Consider the following 10,211-nt stretch of genomic DNA (forward strand, 5'->3'; position numbering starts at 1 on the left):
CCTACCACCTCTCCCCCCCTTCCCTCCCTTCCCTCACTAACCAACTACCACCCCTCCCACCCCCCTTCCCTCCCTTCCCTCACTAACCACCTACCACCCCTCCCCCTCCCTCCCTTCCCTCACTAACCACCTACCACCCCTCCCCCTCCCTCCCTTCCCTCACTAACCACCTACCATCCCTCCCCCCTTCCCTCTCTTCCCTCACTAACCACCTACCACCCCTCCCCCCTTCCCTCTCTTCCCTCACTAACCACCTACCACCTCTCCCACCCCCCCTTCCCTCCCTTCCCTCACTAACCACCTACCACCTCTCCCACCCCCCCTTCCCTCCCTTCCCTCACTAACCACCTACCACCCCTCCCACCCCCTCCCCTCCCTTCCCTCACTAACCACCTACCACCTCTCCCACCCCCCCTTCCCTCCCCTCCCTCACTAACCACCTACCACCCCTCCCCCTCCCTCCCTTCCCTCACTAACCACCTACCATCCCTCCCCCCTTCCCTCCCTTCCCTCACTAACCACCTACCACCTCTCCCACCCCCCTTCCCTCCCTTCCCTCACTAACCACCTACCACCCTCCCACCCCCCCTCCCCTCCCTTCCCTCACTAACCACCTACCACCTCTCCCACCCCCCCTTCCCTCCCCTCCCTCACTAACCACCTACCACCTCTCCCCCACTTCCCTCCCTTCCCTCACTAACCACCTACCACCTCTCCCACCCCCCTTCCCTCCCTTCCCTCACTAACCACCTACCACCCTCCCACCCCCCCTTCCCTCCCTTCCCTCACTAACCACCTACCACCCTCCCACCCCCCCTTCCCTCCCTTCCCTCACTAACCACTTACCACCTCTCCCACCCCCTTCCCTCTCTTCCCTCACTAACCACCTACCACCCCTCCCACCCCCTCCCCTCCCTTCCCTCACTAACCACCTACCACCTCTCCCACCCCCCCTTCCCTCCCCTCCCTCACTAACCACCTACCACCTCTCCCCCCCTTCCCTCCCTTCCCTCACTAACCACCTACCACCCCTCCCACCCCCCTTCCCTCCCTTCCCTCACTAACCACCTACCACCCCTCCCCCTCCCTCCCTTCCCTCACTAACCACCTACCACCCCTCCCCCTCCCTCCCTTCCCTCACTAACCACCTACCATCCCTCCCCCCTTCCCTCTCTTCCCTCACTAACCACCTACCACCCCTCCCCCCTTCCCTCTCTTCCCTCACTAACCACCTACCACCTCTCCCACCCCCCCTTCCCTCCCTTCCCTCACTAACCACCTACCACCTCTCCCACCCCCCCTTCCCTCCCTTCCCTCACTAACCACCTACCACCCCTCCCACCCCCTCCCCTCCCTTCCCTCACTAACCACCTACCACCTCTCCCACCCCCCCTTCCCTCCCCTCCCTCACTAACCACCTACCACCCCTCCCCCTCCCTCCCTTCCCTCACTAACCACCTACCATCCCTCCCCCCTTCCCTCCCTTCCCTCACTAACCACCTACCACCCCTCCCCCCTTCCCTCTCTTCCCTCACTAACCACCTACCACCTCTCCCACCCCCCCTTCCCTCCCTTCCCTCACTAACCACCTACCACCTCTCCCACCCCCCCTTCCCTCCCTTCCCTCACTAACCACCTACCACCCCTCCCACCCCCTTCCCTCCCTTCACTCACTAACCACCTACCACCTCTCCCACCCCCCCTTCCCTCCCTTCCCTCACTAACCACCTACCATCCCTCCCCCCTTCCCTCCCTTCCCTCACTAACCACCTACCACCCCTCCCACCCCCCCTTCCCTCCCTTCCCTCACTAACCACCTACCACCACTCCCAGACCCCCTTCCCTCCCTTCCCTCACTAACCACCTATCACCCCTCCCACCCCCTTCCCTCCCTTCACTCACTAACCACCTACCACCCCTCCCACCCCCTTCCCTCCCTTCACTCACTAACCACCTACCACCTCTCCCACCCCCCTTCCCTCCCTTCCCTCACTAACCACCTATCACCCCTCCCACCCCCTTCCCTCCCTTCCCTCACTAACCACATAGCACCCCTCCCACCCCCCTTCCCTCCCTTCCCTCACTAACCACCACCTCTCCCACCCCCTCTTCCCTACCTTCCCTCCCTTCCTGTTTGCGCCAGCATGTGAATTTGTTCTGGCCAATGAACCAGTCAAGATGTGAATGTTAATTTGTTTGAACTAAGTAGATCTAGGGAAGAAAAATGCTAATACTGGCTTTTAGATTCTAACAGCCAAAGATAAAACACCTGAGTGTCCACCTCGCTTTGGTCACTCATGGTTTACCAAATTCTCTTTTGGCTGCTTCTTCTCTGCCTCTCATTTATATATATATATATATATATATATAAAATCAACCACAGAATACTTTTTGGATAGTGTTATTATTTTCTGGGTAATATTATTATTATGCTAAGTATCAAGCCCAGGGCCTCATACATTCTAGGTAAGCTTTCTTCCACCCACTTTATTCCATTCTCCCTGAACTTTAAATCACATTTTTAGTGTGACCACAAATGGATTACCAGACAAACCTTGCTTAGGTCCTAAATACGAACAAACTTCTCTCATGATCTTGGGAAAGTTTAAGATGGGTCATCTGAGCCTTCTGGGGTCCAGGGAAAGGCATTTATACTGGTCTGTCCTTCAGGAAAAGGCCACAGGAATTTTGGACTACTCTAAGTGGAATGTGTTCCCAAATCTCACTGTTATCTGTAGCAATCAGGCAGATGGTCAGGGCAAAGCAGTAAACATTTGTGAGCATCAGTGACACACTCTTGTCTGTGATCTAGAAGCAGATCTAGGGATGGGGACTTACAGTGACTTACCAAAGAATGACACCTGGGGCAGATAAGTAAAGGAGAGAAGACCAGAAGGGCAGGGAAGCTGCCTTAGGCAAACCTGTGGTGGCTGGCCCCAGCTTGGTCCCATAGGGAACCCTGGGGATATGGTAAATTTTAATGCCTCAGAGTCAGCTGGATCCAAGGCAAGAAAGCCAAGCATTCTTCTGGCCTGTCAGTGATTGCCATGGTCAGAAAGAGCTTCCCAGATTTGACATGTTAGAAACTTACTCCACAAAGTCTTATGCTATGGGTATTTGAGAAGTGGGGCTTGGGGAAGGGACTAAGTCACAAGCACTGTGCTCATTAAAAGGTCAATGGGTTGTGTCAGGAGTGCCCTTGTGGTAAAGCAAGCTCTGTTTGGCATATTTGTTCTGTCTTGCCTTCTACCCTTTACCATGTTAACCCCTGGGAAAGAAAGGTCTCATAAGATGCCTGCACCAGGATCTTAGACTTTCTGGTCTCCAGAACTGTGAACTAAGTAATCTATATTATTTATGTTATCCAGTCTCAGGCATTTTGTTATGATGACAGAAATGGACTAAAGCCAGTCATTGACCAAGGATTGTAGTAGGTGAGAATTAGTCCCAGGAAGTTCTGCATTTTGTCCAAGGGGTCAGCAGTAGGATTTAGGTGCTGGAGATTGGGAAGAAAAATACCTTGTGTTCATAATAGTGGACGATTTTAATCCCAGCTCTTGGGAGGCATCAGTAGGAGGATCGCTGTGAGTTCAAAGCTAGCCTGAGACTACTTTGTGAGCTCCAGGTCAGCCTGGGCTAAATCGAGACTAAAAAAAAAAAAAAAAAAAAAAGCATAAAAACAAACAAAACAAAACAGTACTCCCAAGGCATCAGGAAACAGCATCGACGAACATTACAGAATCACACTGTCTATGCACTTTGGTTGCCTCTGTACAGGGTGCTTTCCATTCCATTGCACTTGGTTCCATCCCCTTGCAGTTCTCTAGCACCAGTCCCGGGACTCTCGGGGCTACTTTAGCCTCAGATTCCCCACATGATCTGCATCTGTGGACCCTGAAGCTTCCTGAAATGCAAGCTAGCTGTGGGAAACTTCGATGGGAATAGGGTGACCTCCAGTGGTTAGTTGGGGACCAGCACACAGACATTTCCAAAGGAATCAGTGTATGTTAGCAACATTCTGAATAGTCCCTGTTGGGGCCACCATATTCTCCACTCCCCCGGGGGCATGACCTTAAAATCTGCTTAACACCAAGTCTACATCAGCGTATTAACATGCCCTTACTGATGACCTTAACATAAATTCAGAGGATTTAAAAATTCACAAATTGGGAGAAAGCTGACATTTCCCTTTCAAACCCATTTCGCATGCTTGCTTTTGATAATGGAATCCTGCAGAGTTCATAATTTGTTTTAGTTGACTTCATTCATTTCTAGAAAAGCAGCAATAGCACCTTGTGCTCAGACTGGAAGCTTGTGTGGAAAACAATTCACACAACTCCTTCTGCCTTGGACGGGCACTATGGGGAGGCTAAGAGTCATAAGACTCAGTATCTGAAGTCACTTATTTTGCAACATGTGGGAACAGGGATCTGAAGACAAAAGAAACAGCTTTATGACCCAGCAATAAGCTACCCCTGACACTGTTGGAATATGATTAATGAAAAATCCATCCTGAGTTTCACTTCATTGAATGCTCTTAACCAGGGGCTCTTTTGACTCTACTGTCTGTTCCCATCAGTGGTATTTGAAAATGCATAGAAACAAAACCAAGTGACCCATCTGGAGGGGGCATTTCTGCCATGGAGTTGGCAGAGGCTACACTCCTGATGGCACCCCAAGAAAGAATGCTCTGGAACACAATATGAATATTGAGAACTACTCTAAGAAGTGATATTAATCAATAGGTCAGTTTTGAAAGAATGACAAGTGCTGGGTAAGGTGAAGCAATTACCAGGCTGGGGGGTTGCCTTTCCCATCCAGTCTGGGGCGTCTATGTTTTCTAATGAGCCATTAGGTAGAGATGATGTGAAAAATAGGTTCATGTCTGCTCATTATAGCACACATATCATGTAGTCAGTCCCCGGCACAGACAGAACTGTCACCTGCAATTGGCCTCTTACAAAAGAGCACCCATGATCCCTTCTATATATGATTTAAACACAATTTTCTTGCCTTGATCATGATTTGACATTTCTCCAAATGCCCTCCCTCCTCGACCTGCGTCAGCTCCAGGAAGGCTCTGGCTTGCAAAGGGCTGACACATGATGGGGCCAAATGGATTCTTTGCACTTCTTCTAAAGCCCATTTTCCATTTCCTCTAGGAGATTGCTTAATTGCTTTTCAAACAGCTATCATGTCTTTTTCGCTTTACAACTTCTTCCTAAAGATGATTACAATGTCTTGTTTAGTTTTCAAATAAAAATAGCACTTCCTTGTCGTCACCCCCATAATGTATGTACTGTCGATTTCAATAGCACCAGCTGTCTCTGCCTGGCATGGATCTCTGTTTTCCTTTATTTCTCCTCCTTTGTTATTGCCATCCTGTTTAACCTTTCTCTGGAGAGCTTCCTGGGCACACAATTGTATTTATAGGATCCCTGAACATTTGTGGATGCAATTAAAATTTAAACATTGCACATGGAGCCCAGTGTCAACACTTCTCATTTCATAGAGGGAGAATTTACTTTAACGGTATTAACTAAATGTGCAATGTACTTTGTAGCACACAATTCAATTCTATGAAGGGGAGATAAATATCAGTCAGTTCTCACCTGTGAGAATTGTGTTTCTAAGTTATATCTGGTGGTATATAGCTGTAAACCTAACACTTGGGAGACGAAGGCAGGAGGATCTTGAAGTTGGTCATCAACTTGTACTATAAAGCAAGATCCTGTCAAAGTGAGAGAGAAAGGAAGGGAAGGGAAGGGAAGGGAAGGAAGAGAGAGAGAGAGAGAGAGAGAGAGAGAGAGAGAGAGAGAGAGAGAGAGAGAGATAATTAGAGACCTAATGCATCCTTTGAAATTAGTTCTTTTTCTCCTCCTCAATGCATGCATGACAATGGTTCATGAAACCTCCTCAGGACTTGTCTAGTCTAGGTGGTTATTTTGCTTTGCTTGAATAAAACTTACATGATTTTTTTAAAGCAGCTATTTGAATACAAAGTTGAATAAAATAAAGCAGAATATCTTGTCCTGTGTAACATTGTGTTGTGGTTTTTAGAATGGACATGTGACAGATAAGGAAGTGAATCATGGTTAAAATGCAAACTAAGAAGTTGGAAGTCAGGCTAGGGCTCTTTAAACTATATACTCCTATGTCTTTTCTCCTGAGACGTGACCAAACCAAGGGGACATCAACAAGGTGAAAGAATCAAGTGTGTTGTCAAGTGTCTCCTTGGTCAGTAGAAAGCACACAAACACCTCCACTTCCTGGGTCCACGGGCTTTTGTGGCAACAAATGTTCTGGAGGATTTGGCTGGGGCTGGGAAGCTTACAGCAGGCTTATCAGGTCTCCATTTCTTGAGTCTAGATCACTGGGTCTGTAGAACAGCATTCCACTAGCCATGGAGACCAGTAGTTGACCTTCTTGACTCCAGATGGAAACAATCAAACAACAGAGAAGAAGAGAATGGTGCTGTTGATACCTGGCTCACACCACCTATGTCTTTACCAAGTAGCATTTCAAGGAACTCAGTTTACCCTTTCAAGGTAGTCTGGAGATGTCAACACACACACACACACACACACACACACACACACACACACACACACACCCCCTGGAAGGGGCTATTGTCTCCCAGATACCCTCACTGAGACTAAACACAGGACGCTACAGGGGGATGGTGTTATGGGGTCTTGTGTTGCACAAGTAAGACCATCGACTTACAGAATGTGAGGCAAAGTTTTATCGGGTAAAAAGAAAGAAAAAGAAGCAAGCTGGTACATCAGGTCTGCATCCCAGAGTTTGGGATCTCAGGATGCAGCCCCGAACTGTTCAGACTGTCAGCTTTTATTGGAAATAACCACATGATGTTTATAGAAAACAAACAGGATGGGAGTTAAACTATAAATCACATGTTACGGTTACAGCCAGAAAAGCATTTTTAAACATAGTGGGGAATTTGGTGCAATAGGGAAGGAAAAAAAGAAACTTGTAAACAGGTCTGTTGGTCAGTTACAGGAAGTGGCTGTGTGACCAGGAGTCTCCCTCTTATCTTCCCTTAAGGAGTTTGCTCAACAATGCAGGCCCCAGGTAATGCTATTCAGACTAGCAGAGCCTCCTGTTTACCTGCCATTAGCAGAGCCTCCCCATCTGCTTAAACAAGTGTTTCATTCCATTTTTTATAAGCTCCTACAAGGAAATGACTTCTATTTTTCTCTAAACTAGGTATAAAGAACTGTAGAGAAATATAACATTTTGCTCACTTTACAATAGCTTCTTCTTTCCTGCCTTACTTTCCCTACTAATGCTTTTGGATTTACCCCCTAAAGGAATTCTTTTAATTCAGATGCTTTTTCAAATTATTATTTATCTATTTGCATGTGTGCATGTGCATGTAGTTGTGTGTGGTGTGGGGTGTGCATGTGTGTGTGTACATACCAGGGCTTCTTCCTAACAAACTTTAGAAATAGATGTCACTATTTATGTCTGGTTTTATATAAGGTACTGGGCAGGGAATTGAATCCAGTAGGCTTTGCAAGCAAATGCCTTTAACCGAGCCATCTCTTATGACTCCATCTGACCCTCTTTTTAAAGGTCTACTGTTTTGGGAAACCAAGATGAAGGGGCAAGCCCCTTGCAGGGAGCTACAATCAAACAGAGCATGGGAGAAGATTTAGCACCAAAGGTGCTAAATGTTAGCATAACTATGTCTTCTAAACCCTTTAATTTGTCACCCACATGTAGAACTCTGCCAGTGAATATCCTGGATTCTGACTAGTAAGATTTGCAATTCTTTCTCTGCTGGAAAAGAAATAGTGAAGACAGAGCAGCAGAAGGGGAGGATTTTCCCCTAAAGTTCCCACTATATCCTGCCCTGTCCTTTCTATATAAAGGTAAAAGAAAGATACTTAAAATAAAAGATTCACCCACTGTTCAGATTTAACCCAGGCTATTCCCATAGCAGAGTGGAAATGCTTCAAGCTGCCTACATCAGCCTTGCAAACCCACACAACCACACAAAGACAGCCCAGGATTTGTTTCTGCTTCATATTCAAAGCCTTTTACCATTCTCAGCCTTCTATCGCCTTGAGATTCATCACATAGGGCTTACTGTTCAAACAAGACACTTCTTTAATTCCTTTACTCTCTGGTAGGAACACGACTCAGAGCTCTGAAAGACTTGTACTGCAGCCTTTTGGGTGTACTTTATTAAAAGGTGAGATTATGCTTGAAGCAAAGGTTAGGCAAACATTTGCTTAATGCCTTAGAACTCAACAGAAAGAGAACATTTTTCTCAAGTCAGGAAGCTGTAGAAAATGGCTGCCAGGTTAAAAAGGTTTTTACTTAAAGGTCAGGCTAAAATATAATGGAAAAGATAAAACAGACTTGAAATAGGGTTTATTTACTTATTTTTTTTAAAAGAAGACTGGTTCTAAGATATTTGCTTTTTTGTTAAACATTTAAAAGCCAGCTGTGCTGTTGCATACCCAGCATTCCAAAGGTCAAGGAAGGAAGATCACAAATTTGAGGACAAATTGCCCTATTCAGCAAGGCTTTCTTTCCAAACAAGACAAAAAAAAAAAAAAAAAAAAAATTCATGCATCAGTTTTGAGACAATTATTCTCAAATAAAAATGTATAATTTAAGGAGGGCCATTAAATTGATCCTAGAGGCCTCCTTTAATTGTGTGTGTGTGTGTGTGCGTGTGTGTGTGTGTGTTTCTATGAGGATGAGTGTGGGGTATGCATATCATGGCTCATGTATTTTGGTGAGAGGACAGCGTTCACGTTGTTCCTCACCCTTCTGTTTGATGTGATACAGGGTTTCCCTCTTGGGATCTCACTCTGCTATTGTGCTTGTGGTGAGCTTCTAGGAAATTCTCTTTGTGCCTGTCTCCCATGTCCTAATCAGTGGTGCTAGGATTACCGTGACCTCCTGGTTTCTGGCTTCCAGCTTTTCACATGGGGTCTCGCTACTCAGGTTTTAGTTGTTAGTGCTTGGTTCACTGAACCATTTCCCCAGCCCACAGCCTTTAATTTAAATGGATGGGAAGTTATTGCCATGAGCAACTAAATCAGACACATAGACAAGCACACTATCTTTACACATTGTCAAAATTTATTGAATAACAATAAATTTATAGAGTATGATGGTTTTAGTGGAAGCAACTTCCCAGATAGTCCCTCATTCCTTGATATCCCTGGGCTAAGACAAATGCAGGTTCTTTTATCCCAATGTTAACTCTGAAGTCACACATTACACATCACACAGTAACTATATTCCTATATATGCATGTTGTAGGCTACAGAATGACTACAAAGGGTTAAAAGTGGAAGTTTCAAAATGGCCTGAAGGGCCAGAGCTGGGAAACTGATAGAGATGCCAGAGTCCTCCGAGATGTCCCCTGAGCCTTGGCTGGCATGATAGAGATCTGACTTCATGTGGCTTTCTCTGCAGCCTTTGGATCACCGTTTTGATGAGTTCTGAGTGACCACAGTGTTGGTTGCCATTTCCCTGGAACTGGTCTTCAAGCTATCGATGTCAGTATTGATGTCACTGATTCCCCTGTAATGACTTTTGGGCCATAGCAGAAGAGGTGGAGGTGACCCATATCATGTTAGACTGTCGGCTGATGTGTCCTTGAAAATAGTGTTTCACCCATCCCAGCAGAGACTGACTGTAGTCTCTTGGTCCCCACAATAAATACCAGTAACTCCACTGAAGAAGACCCTAAGCAGAATTGGGGTGGGGGAGAGAGGGTCTATGTGTGCAAACATAAATTAAATAAAAAGAAATGCAAAAATGTCTGTAGTAGTAAGATAACCTGTGGCCTGAGGAGCTGGAAGGACTTCTGCTGCTGGCCATAATCAGGTTGCAGGGTCAGAGCCAGGCAAAGGGAAGGCAGGGCCAGGTTCACACGAATGGATGGATGATTGATGACACACCCAGATGAGTGAGCAGGGAGATGGCAGGCAGTCTTAACAGCTGGGACAGAGCCAAACTGGAGCCCCTGGGACAGTTGTGAGTGGTCAGATGACAGGTTGGTGGGGATCATACCAACCCATTGCAAGTTGTCCACTTCTTTATGGGGTCCAGGTGAGGGAGTGATATCCATTCTTTAGTCTGGTGTGTGTGTGTGTGTGTGTGTGTGTGTGTGTGTGTGTGTGTTTTCAGTAAATTCTTGGTCTTGGCTTTCCTGATAGGACTTA

The sequence above is a fragment of the Jaculus jaculus genome, chromosome 8 (genome assembly GCF_020740685.1).
Source record: "Jaculus jaculus isolate mJacJac1 chromosome 8, mJacJac1.mat.Y.cur, whole genome shotgun sequence".
In the NCBI taxonomy this organism is placed as follows: domain Eukaryota; kingdom Metazoa; phylum Chordata; class Mammalia; order Rodentia; family Dipodidae; genus Jaculus; species Jaculus jaculus.